The 22,048-nt window shown below is 39.4% G+C and overlaps 1 protein-coding gene across 14 annotated transcripts in view; it reads right to left on the bottom strand.

Moving 5' to 3' along the window:
- Positions 1–22,048, bottom strand: part of APBB2 (amyloid beta precursor protein binding family B member 2) — a 361,605-nt gene that overhangs the window by 250,898 nt on the left and 88,659 nt on the right. For 12 of the 14 annotated variants that reach the window (XM_070505981.1, XM_044767731.2, XM_070505986.1 and 9 more), the window contains exon 3: positions 8,425–8,530. The exons of the other annotated variants lie outside the window; for them this stretch is intronic. The gene's annotated coding sequence lies outside the window, so the exon portion shown is untranslated. The remainder of the gene's footprint in view (positions 1–8,424; positions 8,531–22,048) is intronic. 14 annotated transcript variants of the gene reach the window in all.

Below are 22,048 nucleotides of genomic sequence, written 5' to 3'. Positions count from 1 at the left end.
GTTTAAAACTCAATACAGTTTCACTCCAACCTCCATTTCTGCATGTGCTAAGCAGCCCACGCAAGGAGCACAATTGCCAAGTATTCTAGCAAAGCCATCCCTCTGTTTCTTTGTAGATGATTGAATATGCACACTGATGTAAAAGAATAATAAACTAAACAACTTTTGTTAAGGTGTCAAAATGTCTACCTCTCCCAACCAAGACACTGCGGCTTTTTGGGGGAGCAAACACTCTTTCTTGAAATCCTGTTTCCTCCTTGAAGCTGGTGAGGGATTGATCACGTCTTGCCCACCAATGAATTTCCAGCACCTTGCAGAGTACCTAGCACAAAATAGGCACTCAGTCAATATCTGCTGAGTAAATGCAGGACTGAGGGGCTCATGCTTAACCCTTTTTTTTATTGCAACTCCTCAAGATCTTTCCTCCATCGATTATCTTTTCTTAAAAGGCAGCTCCACTATAGTAACAGCTTTGGGGTCAGCCAAAAAATCTCCTGTTAAATCCTCAGCCACTTAACAGCAATGTGACCGGGAGCAAGTTTTCTAAGCACTTTCTTTGCCTTATTTTTCATATCCATAAAATAGTCCTAATCACTCTGTATGCCTTATTTTTCTCATCTACAAAACAGAGACAGCACTATCTAGTTTGTGAGGTTTTTGTGGTATGTATGAGATTTGAAAACAATTTATGAAAATGGCCAGGCAGGAGCCCAATAAATGTGTGTGGAATGAAAGAATAAATTGCCATTCTATTCTGTGGCTCCAGATCAAAACGTAACCACCAAAATTTAATTTGGCAGAGTCGATCTTCAGTCAAACAATGTATTTGTACCAAGTGTACACACAACTGGAGTCTGTCTACTGTTGAACATCAAAGGAAGAATTTAACATCTGCTTTGAAATACAGGAAGACAACAATTAGCTCACAAATAAAAGGGAAAGGTATGCAATTTGATTTTATTTTCCCCACCAAAGTCCCCACGCGTTCAGGAATTATCAGCTCACAGGAGACCGAAGCTTTTTTGCAGGGGTCGCATGGTGGGAGAAGATGACCCCGGAAATGGTTTTGAAATTCAGCATTTATTGATAGCTCCTGCTTTTCCCCATCAAGAATGGACAGGCCAAGTTTGCACTTACTCTAAAGTGCAAAACTAAACAGTCAAAAACTATAAGAATAAGATCGGGTCTGAAGAGTATTTTTATCCAACTAACTTGCTCTTCCAGCAATCTGAGATATAAAACCTCAAAAGGGAATAACATCATGAATCTTTGTGCAACTTTAAATTTATGAAAGAAAAGAAACTCTGACAGACAGGCGTAAGTTTATTTTGGCTGCAGAGCAATGTTCTGAGACCAATTCTGCTGCTGTTTCACCTTCCCTTCGGGCCAAGCAGGGGCCCACGGGTGTCAGAAGCTCCTCGTGCCCCATTTCCAGCACACACATCTGAACTCACTGTCTACTGAGGCTATCAGAGCTCTTTACGGGCTCTTACCTTCCTTTTTTCCACTAACAGCGGCAGAGACGAGCTAGGAAACATCCCCAGGGCCTGCCTTCCCTTCTCACAGCTCACTGTGCTCCTCTCCTGGAAGATGAAAGAAACCCCAGAATTTTTCAAAGCCCAGAGGCAACGCTGATCTCGAATAACATCTTCCATTTTCTTAAAAGCCATCATTTCATACCCTCTTCAAGCACAGAGAGCAGAAAACAAAGCTTAAACTGCCTCCTTAGAGTTCACGAAGTAGATGCAATAGTTACAAGAGAACCTGAACTCTAGTTTAAAAACAACAAAGGGTCATCCTGGGATAAACATGGGCTACAATATTGAAGTGTCAAATTCTGTCCTACAAGCTCACAATTTTGGCCTCCTTTAATGAGTATCTTAGCAAAAGTGGCTCCCATCTGGATGAGGATTTTTTTTCCCCTAAATTCCCAATGAGAAGGACCTGGCCACCTACTTCCAGAAAAAATGGCCAAGAAAATCCTATGAATAGCAGTGAAGCACTGTCTGATACAGCACCAGAAAGTGGGAGGATGATGCAAAAAGACCGCACAGGGTTCTGCTCTGCTGTACACAGGGTCGCTAGGCGTCAGAACCTACTCAATGGCACTAACAACAACAACAAATTCCCAACGAACCAGGCACACTAACCTATCATCACAACCTGTTTTCTCACCCATCCTCATTTTACAGATGCTTTCTTGCCAAAGGTCACAGAGTTTATAAGCAGAGAAATTAGGATGCAAACCTACGCAGTCTGACTCCAGGGCCTCTGATAACATGCCCTGCACTGGAAAAGCACATCTATCTGTTCTTTAAATCTGAGTCCAGTAGGAACCATAAAAGAGTGACCTTCAGCACCAAGGATCCACATATTTTTACAAACTGATGTCCTTTCCTGCATGAATGACAGTGTTAACATTTTTTTTACGGACCCAAAAATATCATTTAAGACAAGTGAGTTTTATACATGCCACAGCAATGCAGCAGCAAGCACACGTGCTTGCAAGAAGTGCACTGTAATCTCAGCTTTAGCCTTGGACAGCAACTCACAAATTATTTTTCAGATGAAACGACAATTAGGAATTTCCTAAAACTTCAGTGATCGATCTAGATATCAAAGTAAAATCCAAGACCCTCTTTATAAGTTCTACTTGACTATAACCGCAACTGAAGCTTTACACATATAAGAAAAAATTACTGAATTTTAGGAGACTGAAAAAATCTTAGAGATTAGTCATCTTATCAACACATATTTTATTGAGCAAAGGGTTATAAAAGACCAAAAAAAAGGAATAAAACTGGATCCCAGTTCTTCAGGATCTTACAGTCCATTAAATTAAAGATTTTGCAAATAACTATGACCCAATTCAAGTTAAAAATAATAAAAGATAAAATCAGAATATGTTATCAGAGAAATTCAAGTAAGGTATTAAGGCAGTTCAACATACAGAACAGATTAATTCTAGGCACAGCACAGTGGTCAAGAGCATAGACATGAGAGTCACACAGACCTGGGTTCAAGTCTTGACTATGCCACTCCCTATGCGTGTGACATTAAAGAAGTTATTTAACTTCCCTGAGCCTCAGTGTCAAAATCTTTAAAACAGGGCAATAACATCTACTTCTTACAACTGACAGAGAATTAAATAAGATGAAACACGTAAACCTCTTACCACACTTCCAATCACATTCACAGGGTTAACTGTTAGCAGCGGCTTCCAGTCCCAGACATATTATTTTACCATCTCGTATGTCTACCTCCTTCTCTTACCAATACCCCTTAACTGCTCTGTCCAGGGCCCTACTAGATCCCATTATCAATTCTCCTTTAAAGATGAGGAAATAGACTTTGAGAGGATGGGGAACATGTCCAATTTCATAGGTAGTGACAGACCACCATGTCCACCTCTAGATTCTTAGGCCTTCGGGCACATGGTTATTTCCTTGTCTAATCTCTCCTATTATTTTATAAGCAATTAAAAGGCAAGTAAAGCATCCTATTGTGTAAATTCTAAAAGATGCCCTCTCTAGGCAGGCCCAGCCCCAAGAGTGCACAGCTTGGTGAGTAATATGCTGAATGGTTATCGGTCCCCACTACCCACCACTCACACATACGCTTGTGCAGTGAACAATCCGCACAACCTCACGCGGCGGCCCTGGGTCTCTAGCCTCCAGTTTTCTCTTCTTCAGTCTCTATTCCATGCTGTTGCCCAAGTGATTTTTGTAAGGTTCCCATCTAATCACGAAATTTCTTCTACCTTAAAACTTTCATGGCTATATATTGCTTAGATGCCAAGTCTCTAGCGTGGCACACACGTGGCCCTCCTCACTCTGGCACCAAGGCTTTGCAATCTCAGATCCTACTCCTCTCTCTAACGTGCCCCACACCGCAGCCAAGGTGGACTTCTCGCCACTCTCTAAACACGCCACGAGCTTCCATTCCTCTGCGCCTTGACACACGCTTTACCAACAGCCCCATCCACTGTCCCCTCTTCTCTCTGTCCTCTAACTCAGCCCTCAAGACTTATTTCAATGCCAGCTCTCCGATGCAGCGAGCACCTTCCCCGATTCCTCAGGAAGTGACTGCCCCTTCCTCGGCAGGCCCACGGCATTTGTGAGTCTACCCTCCCCACCAGCTCCCCGAAGTCAGGAGGACACTCCAAGGGCTTTCAAATTAGATGGATCAGAATTAGAATCCTAACTCCAAACATTTTCTAGCTGTGCGAATGTGGGCAGGTTACTTTCCTCCTTGAGTTCCAATTATCCCTCCTCCAAGAATCACTGTGAAAATCTAGTGACTTGACACTAAGGCTTCCACGCTTGTTAAGACTTGGAACCAGTCTGAGGGCAGAATCCCAGGACATCTTAGTATATTCAATTGTATCATGTGAACTAAGAACTATTCTACTAGGAGAAATTATGACTTTATCATAGGTATGCAGGTTCCCTAATATAAAATATATGTGTGTGTGTGTGTGTATAAATATACACGTTTTTAAAATCCTTGTTCTAAGTTTATCAATTAAGTGCTTGTTGTTTCTTGACTTTTTTTTCCCATTGCTAATTGATCTTTTTTTTTTTTTTTTAAAGATTTTATTATTTCCTTTTTCTCCCCAAAGCCCCCCGGTACATAGTTGTATATGCTTCGTTGTGGGTTCTTCTAGTTGTGGCATGTGGGACGCTGCCTCAGCGTGGTCTGATGAGCAGTGCCATGTCCGCGCCCAGGATTCGAACCAACGAAACACTGGGCTGCCTGCAGCGGAGCGCGCGAACCTAACCACTCGGCCACGGGGCCAGCCCCCGATTGCTAATTGATCTTAACAAGTAGTAGCAGGTACCAAAAGTTTAGGAAAATACCAAGAAAAAAACTTAAAGATTAGAAAATTCTATTCATAACTTATTTTGGAAGTGATGGGTCAGTAAATATCACTACTGAATTTTAGTGGTCAAACACCTTTTTGAAGAACATCCAGCCCACCGCTTGTCACATAGTACATGTTGAATAAATGTTATCTGAAAATGAATTTGAAACTCAAATTAAGTTCCTTGAAAGCTAGGGCACATCTCATCCATCTCTGAATAATGAGCTCTTATCATAGCACCTGGCACATAGCAGTTGCACAACAAATGCTGGCTTAATAAATGAACTTCCAATTGACACAGCACGCAAAGGTCCATAAAACATTCTGCATCTCCAATTAATCCGGATTTCAACTTGCTCCAGTAAATCCTATTCCAAAGTCTATGAAATGTTCCTTCTGGATTCATCACGTCATCTGACATATTCAGTTTCTTGAGAGGGAGAAATATTTAAGTAGAATCCTTTAGGCACAGAAATATTGATGAAGACAGCTAAGCATGAGGAGATGTCACCTGCACTCTTATAATATAACAAAGGGACCAAAAAAGACACAACGTTTTATACATAACACCTGTCAGACAGCGATACTCACAAATTTGAAGACACACTCAGTCCCACACGTCTCCTGTTGAGAACATGTCTGGTTATGGTAAACACCGTAGAGATTATAGAAGGCGAATTCTATTTTATTCTCTGTTCGCAACTGAAAAACCTACACCACATAATTCACATATTTATACTCCTTTCTCACTGAAGGCCAGGATAGCCTCAAATTAAACAAAAAGCTAAGATTCCATTGTTTCTCGTTCACTAAAAATGATACTATAGGTAATTGTCTATTAGCTTGGCTAGTCATTATTTATTAAGTGGAAAAGACAGGATGCCAAACAACTTGCAGCATATACTACTCTTTTAGTATTAACAGAAAATAAATACATACATGCATTAAATAGGATAAGATAATAGAAGCTATTTTTTACTCCTTTTAAAACAACCCATGGCTAATCTTTCAAAGGCGCATCTACATTTTGTCAACATTACAGACACAGGTTTCCAGAAATCTACCTCAAATAATTAAATAAAATGCTTGAAACAAGGAAGACTTTGAAAACACATTTGTGATTAAGAAAAAAAATAAACGTGGAGGACAAAAGGAAGTTAAAAAGGAATGTGGAGGTTGCTTAGGGTTCTGAATGTTCCCTAAAACTGTATTTGCCACCCTAAAAAGAAATCACCAATACATTTAAGTACCCCTTATACTTTTCAAAGTACAGTCGTCCCTCAGTAGCCAAGAGGGTTGGTTCCAGGAACTCTGGGCGGATACCCCAACCCGGGGACACTCAAGTTCCTTACATAAAATGGCATAATACTGTGGTTAACATCGGCCCTCCTTATCCACGAGTTTCGACGTCACCAAACCTGCAGAAAAGGAGGGTCAACCATACTGTCAGAAATATTCTCTCTTGACTTTTGTAAATTTCAGAAAGGACTTCCCTCCTTCTCTCCCCACACACCCTTCTCCCTTAATATTTACTTCCACATAACTAGTTCTTCAGGACTAGATTTATGTGGAACATACTTACCCATTATAAACTTCTTTTTTTTTTTTAACTCAAAGATGAATTGTGGACATCCTTCTGTGCATATAAATATGCACCCATGACATCAGTTTCAGCAAGCAGGGACCTTTTTGCCATGGTCTCTCTGGTAATGCAGGGGCTGTCTTTAGCTTATCATTGTGTTCAAAAGTCTAACAGATGCCTTGCCTCCACAAAATGGAAAATAACTTTTACAACAATGTCACAAAGGGAATATTTTGGTATAATGGAAGGGAAATATTTCACCAGAGACTATTAAATTTTAAAGAGATGCTAAATTATTTGAAAGGCAGTTCAAGCAGCTTACTTTCTAAGGCTAAGTTATATTTCCGATTTAAACACCACTGCAAATATCTGGATCCTGAAGTCCAGAGAATTAATCTTTTGTCCTTTTCATTCCACTTCTGTGGACAGATTGACGACTACCAACACAATCCTCTTCGAAATATCCTTCCAAGATGGAATAACAATTACACCACATAGGATTTCCTTTATGTTAAGGTTAATATGTGAATACAAGACTACAAGATTCACCTAAATAAATTGCTATCATTTTTAAAATTCCATTGACAATAGTATTTCACTACTGCAAGTATTTTGCTATAACAAAAAAATTGTTTTTGGAGAAAATTTTCAAAGTCCTTGCTTTCAATGCATTTATGTTTTAGCAAAGACTTGATATCCCTCAGAAACTATATTTGTGGTATGTCTATACTGTGTGTATGTCTGTGAATATTTTTCAGTACAAATGTCTTATTTAACTGCAAATAGGTTTCATAATTAAAGACCTTTACCTTATTATAATTATTACAAAAGAATACACAATTTAATTATAAGCAAATTTTAGTACATACAATATAACAATAAAATCTGATCTTACTATGTAATGCTTCTATGAAACTTACAGTGCAAAATTCTTATCTGTCTTAATTTGTTTTAGACATGTTTCAACTAGCTCATTTGTACTGTCAGAACGTAGAGGAGCTGTAAGACACAGGACATACAAAGTTTAGAAAACTATCTAGTAATTTCACGGACAAACAGTTCTTGTTGTCAGTGATACTGTTTCTGGAACATGCCAGAAAAGAGATGCGTGTGTATATGTGTTGTTTTGTTACATTCTTACGGGCCATTCATACTTCCAAGTAGTATCTACAAAAAAGTAGATTGACTTTATTATCTTTAAGGCCCATTTTACCTTGTCAAAAAGATAAGGAAATAAAATTAAAATGTATGGCCCCAAGCAATTTTTTCCGAAAGATACTAAAACTATTCATACAGGTGTCTCAATTAGAATACCTCAAATAATTTAAACAGATAAAATTAAATAAAATTAAAATTTATGGCCCCAAGCAGTTTTTTCTAAAAGATACTAAAACCATTCATACAGCTGTCTCAAATAGAGTACCTCGAAAAAGTTATAAAACAATAAAACTGACAGGTGCATCAATTCTTCCAAGACCAAGCTACTGGAGGGACTTAGTGAATAAGTGATTCCACATTTCATTTTCCTTTCCAGACAAGAAAAGAACGAAATGGATTTCATTCTTATTCTAAAAATTGAGAACCAAAGGCCTTTCCAAAATATCTAAAAGTCTACAACACTTAAAGCTTGGAAAACTGGACTCTCTTTTCTGTGCCATCACATTACACTGCCTTACCTTTAAACTTTAATCCATCTACCGCACACCTCATCAAAGGTTTTATCACAACCTTCAGGACTCAGTTAATGAAACACAAAAGAAACGGCACAAGGCTGAAAGTCATCCTGACCACGTGGAAGTTCTTTTTAAAAAGGTCTCCTGAGTCCCTTTTCCATGTTTCAAATCCATAAGAGCATATAAAATTTACTAAGCCAGGAAAGAAAGAAAGAAAGAAAGAAAGCAGAAAACACGGACCCAGTGTTAATTTTCGGAGAGAAGTACAGCAGAATTTTTAAAAAGCAAGATAGAAAATTACTTACTTTTCCCAGGTCTTTGGTACAAAGCTCAGAAGGCAAGCTCCCTTTTTTCCACAGAGTTTGTTAATTAATAGCAATCACTCAATGAGGTCAGGCAGCCCAAATATATCTAGAAGTTGTATAGAGACAAAAAGTTAAAATTCAAAGTCAGATTAGAAATTAAAAACCAAAAGACCCCATTGCTATTCAGAGTCACTCTGCATAATTAAAATATGGATTTCATTGGAATATCTAAATGAGGAGCTCTGTTAGCTATTTTTCTTTCAGAACAATACTAACAAGGCTTGCTAAATCTACCTTGTATTTTGATCTGCTATCTTATTAAAGTTCCTAAAGCAGGAACGAGCAAGGCTTCTTGGCAACCACTCACAGTAAAAAACGTCCTTCTCAGGGAGTCATAAAAGGCAACTGAGGGAGGGTATGGACTTCTAATTATACTGTGACGTGGGAGGGAAAGTCATTGGAAATCACACTTGCCTGCCCACCTTCCAAAGCTGAGCTCATCTCACAAACACAGAGGTGCTTGTCAATAGAAGTGAACAATAACAACTTAAAGACAATCATCGACAACTTTTAAATGCCCTTCAGATGTATTCATTTAAGCACACTTCACTTTTGCAGGTGGGAATGAGAAGAGAAAGTCATGTTAACTTTTTTCTAACAGAAAATCTGAAAATTCTGCATGATCATAATGTCACTTAAAACACAAGTTATGGAGCCGGCCCAGTGGTGCAGTGGTTAAGTTTGCACAGTCTGCTTTGGCAGCCCAGGGTTCACCAGTTCAGATCCCGGGCAAGGACATATGCACTTCTTATCAAGCCATGCTATGGCAGGCATCCCACATATAAAGTAGAGGAAGATGGGCACGGATGTTCACTCTGGGCCAATCTTCCTCAGCAAAAAATAGAGGAAGATTGGTGGCGGATGTTAGCTCATGGCTAACCTTCCTCAAAAAAAAAACAGTAAGTTATTTCCCCAACAATCTTGCAAAGGAATACACAGGTGATAACTCATTCATAAGATAGAAAAGTCTGTGTAGGTAAAACAGATGCCACAGGTAAACCATAACCTACAGAATGTGCACCCCTCAGGCTCACCGATTCTGGGCCTGAAGTTAGACATAATTCTAAGAAGCATGATAAACTCATTTAAAAACCACAAGAGATTGAGAAATAGGTTAATTAGAAGGCGGCAGGAAGCACTGCTACAGTAGGCAATCATAACTGAAAAGCAGACAGAATCCCACCAACATCAATAGGCATTACTTACTATTACTGCCATTGTTACTGCCAACACTTACACAGTGCTGACTCTTAGACCAGATTCTTCTCCAAGTGTTTTACATATATTAACTCTGTTTAGGGTAGAGACAAGCAGACTCTCCCCTCGACATCACCGTATTACCACACATTACACTCAGTTCTGCTATAACACTTGTGTTTGTTCCAAGATTGACATATTACAGAACAATGTGGGCATAACTCTAATTTCACATTTGTTTATGCAGATTTCACTGTGAGAAACACCAAATAATAGCAGAAGATTGCACCCATGTGGAACCCAGCTGCAAAAGAATACAAAGACTGAACAAAGTCCTTGCCTCAAACACCTACTGGCATGCCCAGCCTCTACCAGTGTGCTATGAGCCAGATCCGTCCACAGGGTGCCTGAACTTTCCTTCCGATCCCAGCACTTCACAATAACCCAAAGCTGCAACCCTCCCAAGGCCTCAGTCCACAAGAAAACATCAGCACTTTGTCAAGGGAAAGTGCCAGATTTATTGTACTAGTTATTTCTTTCTTAACCATCTAATACATGTAAAATTGTGCTACAATTTTTATTCAGTTCCTACTTTGCTTTTTTTAATGTGTCACTGATAAAGGTTTTTGAGTGTCGTGTCCCTGACCCTATTTTTCCCATAAGTGCTGTGGGTTTTACTGCATGATTTTACATAGCACGCTGATTTTCAGAAACGCATATATCACACTTTAGCAGGACTAACTGTACAATAACTAGTTTATGAGGATGGATTTAAACCAGAAAGGGTTAAATTGAGATTTTCATATCTTTTCACTATGTTAAAAAGGATAGCAACATATGTAACACAATTTTAGAAAGGTTCTCATTCACAATGAGTTCAATCAGCAAGCACAGACCCCTCAGGGTCAGTTTCACTTATGTAAAAAATTTATTTCTGAGAAGTTCCCTAATGGTGTTAGACAAATGAGGTGTTACTACACCATTCCAGACAAAGATGATGGTGTTATAAAGACAGATTCTTTCAGACAAGAGGGCTTAATCGTAATTGCTACAAAGGACACACTGAATTGAATTACTTTTCATTTCTTGAAACCAATAAATTGAAAAAAGACTCTGAATACATCCTTCAAAAGTCCAAGATATGCATAAAGATATGTACAAAGAAGCTTTTCATTATAAGTCGTATCATTTTAAGCAATTTTAAAAAATATAAATATCCAACAATGGATAAACAGTTTAAAATCTATAAAATATTTAATAAAATGGGAAAATGTTTTCAAGCAGTGTTCATTGGGAATGCAGACTATAATGCAAGATGTTCAGTATGGTCCCAATTTTGTTTAAAAGTATCTATAACTAGAAAAAAACTAGAAAGAAAAAAATGTCACCATTTTGAATAGTTAGCTGCTAATTAGAGATCAGGGAAATCAGAGTAGAATAATCCTTACTTTCTTTGCATTTTCCTGTGGTATCCAAATTTTCCACAATAATCACATCTACTTTTTTTTTTTTTTTTTTAAGATTTTATTTTTTCCTTTTTCTCCCCAAAGCCCCCCGGTACATAGTTGTGTATTCTTTGTTGTGGGTTCTTCTAGTTGTGGCATGTGGGACGCTGCCTCAGCGTGGTCTGATGAGCAGTGCCATGTCCGCGCCCAGGATTCGAACTAACGAAACACTGGGCCACCTGCAGCGGAGCGCGCGAACTTAACCACTTGGCCACGGGGCCAGCCCCAATCACATCTACTTTTACAATTAAAAATAACAGTATGCTGTACAAAAACAGAACAAAGGCATTTGATGGGAAAATTCACTTTTATCCTCACTTTAACTTCACATATGAATCCAGTCAATAGAATGAAGGCCAGCCCAGAAACAAGGACACCAGAAGCTTCCGCCGCAAGTATTAATAAATCCAGTCACATGACCGAACCCTTGAAAGTATTTTCTATCTCACAATTCAAGGGCAAACACAGTCCCAACAGGGATGTTCAAAGTATACAAATCCATTACAGAGGCCAAAATATAGTTTGCTTTTACTGGCTAAAAGAGTCGTGGATTTAATAAAATCCAGATGAAAGAGGATTTTTTTTTAAATTATATAATTGTATACAAGCTGTCTGAATGTCTGAAAGCAATTTCGTTCTGAATGAAAAAATTGTGTTCTGGATAAAGCTCCTTTCCAACAAGATCAAGATTAAAGAAACACAAGGGGCGATAGATTTGGGTGTAGGGATGAGCGCCTCACTTGGGGAGTTTTAAATAGAAAGTAAGAAGAGAGAGACTGATCTTCATGACCTCCCAAAGAACTTGGTTATATTAAAATTTTTCCAGCAACAACGAAACTTGACCTTGAAAATAATCCATTTGCCAAAAATGGTGACTCCTTAGTCATAAGGACGCTTAGTTTAATCCCATCACTGACAGTACATAAGAACTGAACGGCGAAGGTATTCAGGAGTCAAGGGCCAACTGGGGATAATGTGGCCACCACACGCCCGAGTTCACTCACCTATGCTGGCTAGCAGCACATATAAACACGTGCCCCTTCATTTTCAGTGTAACCCAACCGGCTTCCCGAACACCCAGTAAGTATTTAGTGTAGAGCAATTGCTTTAATATGACCCTCCATTCTCAAGAATGTACTCAGGATTAAAAGTCAGTGGTTTTGTGTGTGTGTGGTTTTGTTTCATAAAATTACAAAGCATCTGTAACATTCAGTGTATACATTTGAATAACCACCATATTCTTGCTGTACAAAGCATAGATGTAGTGTCTTTGTTTTTCTGTTTTGTTTTTTTACTTCTCAAAATGCTGACTTTGATGAAAAACAAACAAAAATAAAACCCTTCTGTTTCAAATTTGCTTTTGTATTTTTAAGCATTTTTAAATGGAAACAAAAGCTACTGGCTTCATGTTGTTTTGTCTTAAAGAATAGAAAAGGCAGGGGCTGGCCCAGTGGCACAGCGGTTGAGTTCGCACATTCCACTTCTTGGCGGCCCGGGGTTCGCCAGTTCGGATCCCAGGTGCGGACATGGCACCCCTTGGCACACCACGCTGTGGTAGGCATCCCACATATAAAGTAGAGGAAGACGGGCACGGATGTTAGCTCAGGGCCAGGCTTCCTCAGCAAAAAAGAGGAGGACTGGCAGTAGTTAGCTCAGGGCTAATCTTCCTCAAAAAAAAAAAAAAAAGGCAAATGAACATTTAATTATTCTATTATTTATAAAAAGAGATCACAAGGAGATGCTCAGTTCCAGAAAAATCAGTCAGTTCAAGTTCAAGATCAGAGACTATCATTTTATCAAATGCATACTGATTACTTTGGAAAATAACTATGAAATTCGTGGCTTCTGTATCTCACAAGTTGCTGCCTAAAATGCTACACATATGCACCTTTAGTAATTTGCAACAAAATATTATAACTAGCAAGTAAATTCAGATACTATATTCAATTATGAGTCTTCAAAATAAAAACTATGAGTTTTGACTTTTAAAAGAAGACATGCTGAAATATACATCCATCTATACATACCTCACCCTGATTCTGAAAATACAGAGCACTGAGGAACTCTCACTATGGAAACTATATTTCTTAAATTGTCCTAAGAATTAGCATATGTATAGCTCAGGAGAATACACTCTCTTAGCATTACCCGATATAAAAAAAGCGCAAGCAATTTTCAGTCTACCTGGAAAACAAGCAGAAGTTATTTTCTCAGGCTCTCTAGTCACTCCCCAGGCAGAATTCCAACATCATCTAAATTGATCTTTGGCACCATCTCACTTCCCTTTTTGCATCACTGTGCCTCCTCTGGTCCAAAGCCCAAAGACCTTCACTTTTGATGGCCTCTTCCTCTTACCAGTTCTTTCCTTCCAACTTCTATACTCCCAATGCCTCCATGGGAATGTTTTAGCAGAAGCTGGGGGATGGGGGAGCTTAAACAAACAATTAATGACTTTTAACCTGCTCTGGATTATATGCATTTTTAAGGAAAGCTTGAGTACTCAGATCTTGGTGTCTAAATACCTTAGCACATTGGAGAAACAGTTGGGTCCAGGCCTGGGGTAAGAAAAGCACAAGATAAGCCTAGAACACTTTACTATGCCAGAAAGCAAGGAAGTGCTCAAATATTAATGCAGACACCACAAAAGCACATAGGAACGGCCTTGAAGGGGCTTCCACTGGCCAAATGCGGGACAGTTGGAACAACAAAAAGAATGATATGGATGAATTAGAACTCACTGAATAAAAAAAGGAACCATAAATCCTGATATTCATGAAAAGCGGGATAGTGAGAAGATCTTCTTTACAAAGAATGCCAGCTAAGAAACACCAAAGGAATAGCAGAACAGAAAAATCCCACTTTGTAACCACGAAGGCAATAATTGATATGGTCAAGGATCATTAATGGACACTAAAACCATCGGGGAAAGGGTTGCTGTGGAACAGGATACTCACACAGTCTCAAAGCATCACCCCGCAGATTACTTATCACTTACCTAGGGGAAAAGGTATCTATAATGGAGAGCTCTGGCAGCCCACCTTACCCAAGTGATGGTTGGCATAATCAATGATAGGCCAATTGAATGTCATGTGTCTCCACAGTGACTAGTCTGTCAACATGCTTAATCTGTATCTAATCATAAAGTAACACCAAACAAATCCAGATTGTGGTACTTCCCACAATCTACAATTGGAATCTTCCAAGATATTAGTGCCATGAATGACAAAAACAAAACAGAAACAGAGTGACTATTCTAGATTAAAGGAAACTAAAGATGAAATGCAATGAATGATGGTAGATGAATCTTGGATAAGGAGAAGGGTTATAAAAGATATCATTAGAATAATCGGAGAAATTTCAACAAGTATTCAAATATTATCTATTGTCTACATTATCTCTTATCTATATTATCTATATATATCTATATATATCTATTATCTATATTTTAGATAATATTTCTTAGTGACAATGGTATTATGGGTTATGTGGAAGAATATTCTTGTGCTTGGGAGATACGTGTTAAAATATTTAGGGCTAAAAGGTCAGGATCTATAACTAAATCAACTGGTTCAGCAAAAATTTTTTAAAGTGTGTGTGTGTACATGGAGGGAGAGAGACAGACACAGAGAAAGAGAGAGAGATAGAGAGAAAGCAAATTTGGCAAAATGTTAGCATTTTATATGACAGGCTAGCTGTAACCTATAAAAACCAGTAACTATGGTTACCTGTAGGCTATATCCACCCTTTATAAAGAGAGATCATAAAGGAGCTTATGATTGAAAGGAAACCGACACGAATAGGAATAAAGTTCACTGGTGTTAGAGCACCTGGTCCATTTTTCAAAAAAATTTTTCCAATTCATTTCTCTTCTGTAGCAATTAATGGTCGATAATTGGGAGGAAGACAATTGAGGGAAAAAAAGAAACCCAAGGAAGAGGATGACAATGGGTAAAAATTAGCAAGAGAAAAAAGTTCAGCTGTCTTCCTCTTATTTTGAAGAGATAGGTCTAAAGTTAAAAGTGTTGCCTTGTTTCCCATCCTGGTGAGAAACCCTGCGTAGGTGTGGACATTTCCAATGAGCCAGAAAGTATAAAATCTTTGCAAGATTTCTACTGACCAAACACCCTGGCCAGGGAAGGCTGAGCACTTCATTTCATGCTCACCCTTGGTCAAGCCTAGAACAAGGCAGGCATCAGAGTAACAATCCATGTAAGCAAACATGCATCCCAGACCCACAGCTTTCAGCAGTTGCCCTTAAACTTAATGTGTCTGAAACCGAATTCTCCCCACCAACCTTGATCCCTTGTTTCTACTACCTCTTAGCCTATCCAATCTCAAAATTGCAGCTTCACCTTTCATTTCAGTTTCCAATGGCCCATTCTTCACACCTTCTCTTCCTCGTTCACACCCTCTAGGCCACATTGGCCACAAAGTCCCTCACTTCCCAGGCAGAACCTCTCTTCTCTCCGTTCTTCCTCAGTATTTCTGTTAAAGCATTCACTTGGCACTTTTTTTTTTGTCTTTTTTTTTTTTTAATGTTATGATAGATTACAACCTTGTGAGATTTCAGTTGTACATTATTGTTAGTCATGTTGTGGGTACACCTCTTCCCTCTTTGTGCCCTCCCTCCACCCCCCCTTTTCCCTGGTAACCACTGATCAGATCTCCTTGTCAATATGTTAACTTCCACCTATGAGTGGAGTCATATAGAGTTCGTCTTTCTCTGACTGGCTTATTTCGCTTAACATAATACCCTCGAGGTCCATCCACGTTGCTGCGAATGGGCCAATTTTGTCTTTTTTTATGGCTGAGTAGTATTCCATTGTGTATATATACCATATCTTCTTTATCCAATCATCAGTTTCTGGGCATGTAGGTTGGTTCCACGTCTTGGCTATTGTAAATAACGCTGCGATGAACATAGGGGTGCAAGGGACTCTTGAGATTTCTGATTTCAGGTTCTTAGGATAGATACCCAGTAATGGGATGGCTGGGTCATAGGGTATTTCTATTTTTAACTTTTTGAGAAATCTCCATACTGTTTTCCATAGTGGCTGTACCAGTTTGCATTCCCACCAACAGTGTATGAGGGTTCCTTTTTCTCCACAACCTCTCCAACATTTGTTGCTCTTGGTTTTGGATGTTTTTGCCAATCTAACGGGTGTAAGGTGATATCTTAGTGTAGTTTTGATTTGCATTTCCCTGATGATTAGCAATGATGAACATCTTTTCATGTGTCTATTGGCCATATTTATATCTTCTTTTGAGAAATGTCTGTTCATGTCCTCTGTCACTTGGCACTTTCTTATCTTTGCCACAGAGCATTGATTCCACACTTGCCGTAGCAAGTGCTTTGCTATGTTATCTCATTTAAAAATCACTGTCATTCCGTGAAGTAGTTTATATTATTTTAACCCTGCTTTACAGAAGAAATGGACACTCGAGTGAAATAATATGTCCAAAGTCACCGAGTTGTAAAGCTGATATTCAGACTCTGGTCTTCTGATTCTATCCCAATACCAAGGGGCTTCATGTTGTTAGTTATGTTCCCTGCCCTTAAATGAAGCCTACGATCCTTAAGGAAGGGATCCATTTTATCCAACTCTGTGCTCTCTCCAGAGCCTAGCAATACCCATAACTCATGTTCATTGATTTATATTTAAAGACTCAACTCAGAGACCATTTTTCTTTCTGACTTCCAGGCCCCATCCCTGCAGAACCAACCACTCCCACTTCCTTGCCCTCTGTATGCATCTACTGCAGCATATGCAAGCCTTAACTGCAGGGTCCATGACTGCCTCACGTGTGCTGGAACACAGCAGGCACTTAATGAATGTTCAAGGAATGAAAGATTTATGCATGAGACAGGGTTGCTATGCTTTGCTAAAAAAAAAATTTGACCTCATTTTTATCTTTATCTCATGCCAAGGTAAATTATTTTAGGAAAGAGCGACAGAGTGGAGATGGAGAAGAAGGGAGAGTACAGGTCTTGGCCTGTGGGTCCTATCCACTTCATCTGTGGCCCTGGGTATACTGTGTTCTGGAGCAGTGCTTCCAAACTTTAATGTATATGTAATATCATTCCATACAAATCATGATTCAGTATATCTAGGGTAGAGCTCGAGATTCTGCATTTCTAACAAGCTCCCAAGAGATGTTGATGCTGCTGATCTATGGACCACACTTTTGTTGTTGTTGTTGTTGAAGAAGATTAGCCCTGAGCTAACATCCGTGCCCATCTTCCTCTACTTTGTATGTGGGACGCCTGCCACAGCATGGCTTGATAGGTCTGCACCCAGGATCCGAACCAGTGAACCCCAGGCCACCAAAGCAAAGCATGTGAACTTAACCGCTGTGCCACCGGCCCACCCCTGGACCACACTCTTGAGTAGCAAAAACTTCTAGACAGTTATAGTGAAGTTATGCCCATTTAAAGAGATATAACATGTAGACTAAAATGACTAGACATAAATTCAGTGTGTTAATGCTAGTTATCTCTGGGTTTCTTCTTTCAGCTTTTCTATAATTTGCAAGTATTCTACAATGGCTCTTGCTGATGGAAAGAAAAATTTTTAATGCTATATATATATACACGCATTAAAAAACTATACATTTAGGGGCTGGCCCCGTGGCCGAGTGGTTAAGTTCGCGCGCTCCGCTGCAGGCGGCCCAGTGTTTCGTTGGTTCGAATCCTGGGTGCGGACATGGCACTGCTCATCAAACCACACTGAGGCAGCGTCCCACATACCACAACTAGAAGAACCCACAACGAAGAATGTACAACTATGTACCGGGGGGCTTTGGGGAGGAAAAGGAAAAAAATAAAATCTTTAAAAAAAAAAAAAAACTATACATTTGGACATTTCCACTCCGCATAGCTACATCATTATTTAAGCAGGAAAATATATCTAAAAGGACTAGACGTGGGAGATAACAGGTTGGTGAATTTAGCAATTCCCTATCTGCTTATTTTAACATGAAGATTAACATAAAACAGCAATTACCCTTAACAAGCAGTCACCATGACAAACATCGTTTTTCCCCGGTTCTTTCCCTTAAAAGAGAAAGAACCCATTCAGATGAAATATGAAAAAAGGCAAACCAAATTTAAAAAAAAGAAGAGAAAACAAGCAGGCGCTACACTAAACCTCTTCCAAGTGTGTCAACAGAATCACGCGAAGGTTGAAACGGAGGTAGAAACACATTTCCCCCAGCAGAGCGGGCGTGGGCTGGGTTCCACAACAAGGCTAAATGGAATAAATTAAAGCAGCACTCGCTGGTGCACCTGCAAGTGAGGTGGAAAGAAATGATCCTCAGAGGAGCCCTTCCAAAGCATAACAAGGAGCGATCATTAAGAAAAGGCAATCAGAGGGTACACATTTGCAAGAAGACATTCCCCAAATACGGGACTCCTCTTCAGTGGAGTTCCGATGGATGACTGGGTATATTCCGTGAGTTGTAGAAGTTGCAGCCCTGGCAGGTGGGCATTTCGCGTCCACTCTGATACCTGCAGCAATTCCAGACATTTGCCCAGCCACATCTGTCTGCGACTTGGGGAGAGCCCCAAAGAAAGAAGGAGCCGAACTGCCCCGCGGCATACGCAGGGCGTTCCGGTTTAAGTAGAACTAACAAGGTTCTGCATCCTCTGCTTTCCAACCCTCTTCTAGCTTCCGGGAGAGAGCTTCCCGTCACAGGCATCAGGTATTCATACTGTTCAATTGCACTCACAGTCCTGATTATTTTGCCTTAAAGAAATATTGTGAAACTCATTGTGAAATTACCCACAAGGATAAGAAGTTTCTGTCGGGAAGGCTCATATATACAAGGGAACCAAAAATCACTTCTGTCTGTCTACACAGTACTATTAAGGATGTGGTTTCACATCTGCGAAGTTTAGTCACACCAGACATTCTCTCAACTGAAAACAATGTGTCACTGTATCTCTGTTAGATTCTGTGAATCTAGAGCTGGACTACTAAGGCAAGGAAGCAGATGCTGAGTTCTTAAAAAGTGTGATCACTTGAGATTCCAAAACTAGCATCAAAGTCTTTACCTTGACGGGAGAAAAAATCTGAATCTATTTGGAGTTCCTTACATTTATTTTACTGAAATTCAGTATCGTGTTTTTTCGGAACTAAACCGATGATAAACAGGGGTGGGGGAGGGGAAATGTACCATAATCTTCTCAGTGTTCCAAAGCCTAAAGGTCTTTATATCTTAGTTAGAATTTCAGATTTAAAGAGACTTAAGAGGTATGACAATCAAATAAAATGCAATACTTGGTCTTTTGCTTGTATTCTAGCTTAGAATTTCTTTTAAAAAACACTAAAGACTTGGGAGACAAATTAGGAAAATTTGACCATGGACTGATATTAAATGATATTTCAGGACTATTGATAATTTTGTTGAGTGCCATAATTGTATCACGTTTACATAAGGCAGCTGCCTTATTTCTTGGAGATGCATGCTAAAGTATTTAGGGATAAAGTGTCATGATATCTATAATTTATTTTTAAATGGTTAATTATGTAAATTTATATAGATGAAGTTAATAGGGAAGAATGTTAACAACTATTGAAATTAGATGGGCGTTCTATGAGTGTTCATTGTAGTATTCTTTTTACTTATAAATTTAAACCTTTCATTCTAAAAGTTTTCAAATATAGATCAGTCAAAAACGTTTATGATCCTACAGTTTTATCTCCCTTGTCCTACTTTCTTGTCATATTAGACTACAGTCCATCCATAGCAGATCATTTTCTTTCCTCCAGAAGACATTCTCTCACACCTTCCCACCCCTGTACCTTTGTGGATGATGTTCTCTCGGCCGGGCATTTTCTCTCTCTGGTCATTGTGCCTCTGGTGACAGCTGACTTCTTTTAGGTCAATCTCAAATGCTGCCTCCTCTAGGAAAACTTTCCTAGGCCTCCCACCCAACTGTATGCATCTCCCCCTTTCTGACTCGCCACGACACTTTGTACCTGTCATCACACTCATCACATTCTAGCTTGCAGGTAAAAACTGAGGCTGACGTTCCCCGAGAGCTTCCCAAGTGTGAGGCCCTGGTCTACATACTCTCAATGCATTCTCTCAGTGACTCATTCTATTCCCACCCAGTCAGGCAGAACTGTTATTATCCTCTTTTCACAGGTGAGGAAAGGGGCTCTGAGAGGCTGGGTGACTTACCGAAGTCACAGGGTTAGTAAATGGCGGTGCCAGGCTTCATGCAAACTCAGCCCCATCTGCTTCCAAACTCTCAAGCACTACACGCATGTCATCTGCAAGGCGGCCTAATCCTTCTCTATGACATTTTAACAGCTTGAGGGCAGCCAGAGCATCTTCTTTATTTATTTACTTAACAAATATCTGTTGAAAAACCACCGCTGTGAGGAAACAACTTCTCTAGTGACGGGATAAAGTGGTGAGTGAAAAAGGACATTTTTTGACCCAGATGAAAATTAAGGAAATCTGGATAAACTATGGATTTTAGTTAATAATATTATATCCACATTGGTTCATTAAATGTAACAAATGTACTATAATAATGGGAGATGTTAATAATAGACGAAATGAGTGAGAGGGAATATGAGAACTCTGCACTTTCTCAATTTTTCTGTAAATCTAAGACTGTTCTAAAAAAATAAAGCCTATTTTAAAAAAGGAAAAAAGAGTGTGACTATGAGGTCAGTTTTCCTGATTGGCTCACAAACTACCTCTTACACAATTCTAAAGAGCAGTCCAGTCATCTTTAGCAGAGGAGGTGGCGCTGAAACACACGCATGGGGCCCACTTGGGGAATGAATTCGAATTAGGATCTCCAACTAAATATGTGGCAGACGCTTTTTAAAACTAATCTCATATATTTACATCCCTCCCCTCATACAACACCAACCTGTTTCAGGCTCCAAGTTCTCCAGCTTAATTCATTATGTTTTAATCAATATTCCCAGGAAGGAATTTACCACCTCTCCTACTTCCCTAAGTCAACTTAAGTACTTAAAGTCAGTCTCAAAAAGACTATGAATTTCAGTTCAATTTTTTAAGTGTTGGTGTTTTTTTTTTCTTAAAAATCACAGAGTCCCAATTCCCAAGTTCTACAGCCATCTCAAACCCAGAACTTGACGCCTCTGCACATTAACCTACTCAACCATACTATGCGTGATTCTTCCCTACAGAAGGGAACTCAGCCTTTCCTTGTCCAGGGCCTTCTCTTGACTGCATTTGTGAGATCTGCCAGACTTCCAAATTGAAAACCATCCTATGTGGAGCTAGCCTAATAAATCTCTAAGAGGAACAGTAATTCTTCTGTAGATCAAACTCCTGGAAAACTACAGATGAGCCAGAAAGGACACAGCACATGAGAGATACGTAAATATTAACCACAATAATAAGGAACAGCATTAAGAGTGTTTTATCGTTTGTGCTGCTTTTAAAATTTAGTCTCATAAAAGTACTGTGACATGGGTGATAAAGATATCATCACCACTTTACAGATGAGGAAAATTGAGGCTTATTATTGAAGTCAGAACTCATTCCAATCCACCACTGCTGACTTGTTCTACTCAGGATCCTTTAAGGACTGCCTCAACGCCAGCTGTGTTTTTGCTCTCTCCAGCCAGAAAGGAGCTCTCCTCCCTTGTAATTTTCCACAGTACACGCTTCTTCTCTGGAGGCGCTCTCTTTTTCTCTGCAGACCATGTATCTGATCATGCATCCAATCTCCTAAACAGAATTATATAACCCAACTGAGGATGACGGCACCCCCTCACTCACGCTCACAGCCCCTGAATGTTAAACACAACGCCTTGCACAGTGGGTGCTCCCGAAACATGAATGAGTTTGTGCTGCAAAGTTTAGCTACG

Source organism: Equus asinus, chromosome 3 (assembly GCF_041296235.1).
Source record: "Equus asinus isolate D_3611 breed Donkey chromosome 3, EquAss-T2T_v2, whole genome shotgun sequence".
NCBI classification, from domain to species: domain Eukaryota; kingdom Metazoa; phylum Chordata; class Mammalia; order Perissodactyla; family Equidae; genus Equus; species Equus asinus.
Note: the sequence above shows the minus strand (reverse complement) of the source record. Positions and strands in the feature narration are given on the sequence as shown.